Source organism: Corylus avellana, chromosome ca7, assembly GCF_901000735.1.
Source record: "Corylus avellana chromosome ca7, CavTom2PMs-1.0".
Taxonomy (NCBI): domain Eukaryota; kingdom Viridiplantae; phylum Streptophyta; class Magnoliopsida; order Fagales; family Betulaceae; genus Corylus; species Corylus avellana.
The window spans coordinates 23,349,621-23,350,799 of record NC_081547.1 but is presented as its reverse complement, the minus strand read 5'-3'; positions in this window follow the sequence as shown (position 1 = coordinate 23,350,799).

Here is a 1,179-nt window from a genome sequence, read left to right as displayed (position 1 = left end):
TGCAATCAACAGCTCAAGACTGGATTGATCAAGGAGTAATTATAGACGTTTCTCTTAAGTTACTCTTGTGTTCATTTAAAAATGAGATGGCTTTTAAAATTCACTACTTGATTCTTGGATTGATCAACTACTGCAATGCCTTGCGTACGTAATATTTCTGCAAGAATCGGGGGTGAAATCACTTTGAATAGATCATTCAAAATTAATTCTTATCCTTTCAAAAAGAATTCTTTTTAGTTTTTCCAACATCTTAATCTTTATAAGTTTCGCCCCCGGGTGCAATAACTTTAATTTGAGTTGTTTTTTCTAAATGTACAGTCTATAACATGACAACAAATCATAAGCAAAACAGGAAAAGAATAATTTGTACCTTGTGCAAGTTATAGGGATGGCCAAACCATCTCTTTTAGCTACTAATAAGGTAGTTCAGGTACCCCTAATCAAGTCATAAGGGGTGGCCGAATTATCTCATTAACCACAAGTATGGTTCAACTATCTCTAACTTTACCAGTAGAGATAATTGAATTACTCCTAAAAAAAAATAATAATAATTAATTTGGGCTTAATCATCATTTCCTTTAGAGCCTCATTTCCATTGTTGGGGTATTGTTAATTTGTTACCATACCTTCATGTTTTTTTTTTTTTTTTTTTTTTTTTTTTTTTTTTTTTTTTTTTTTTTTTTTTTTTTTTTTTCATTTATGTCTTTTTCTTTTTTAATCAATAAATAAGCCTAGTAGTGCTTGAGTTTGAACATTGACTCTGGCATTCATCCCTTATTTAATTTAAATATTGAACATAATATAAAAAAGCCCCTAAACTACCAGCCGTTTTCGATTTAGCCCCCTAATGTTCCAAAAGTGATAAAGTAGCCCCCAAACTACCAAACTATTGCATTTTGGCTACTCTGTTAATCAAAACCGTCAGTTTGGACGGAAACTGCAAAACAACGTCGTTTTGTTATGGTTAAGTTACTACAATGCCCTTTTATGAAGAAAAATTTTTTTGGAAAAAAATATAAAAAAAAACCCCCCAACTACCAGCTGTTTTCATTTTAGCCCCCTAATGTTCAGAAAGTGATAAAGTAGCCCCCCATCAAAACGACGTCGTTTTGCAGTTTCCGTCCAAATTGACGGTTTTGACTAACGGAGTGGCCAAAATGCAATAGTTTGGTAGTTTGA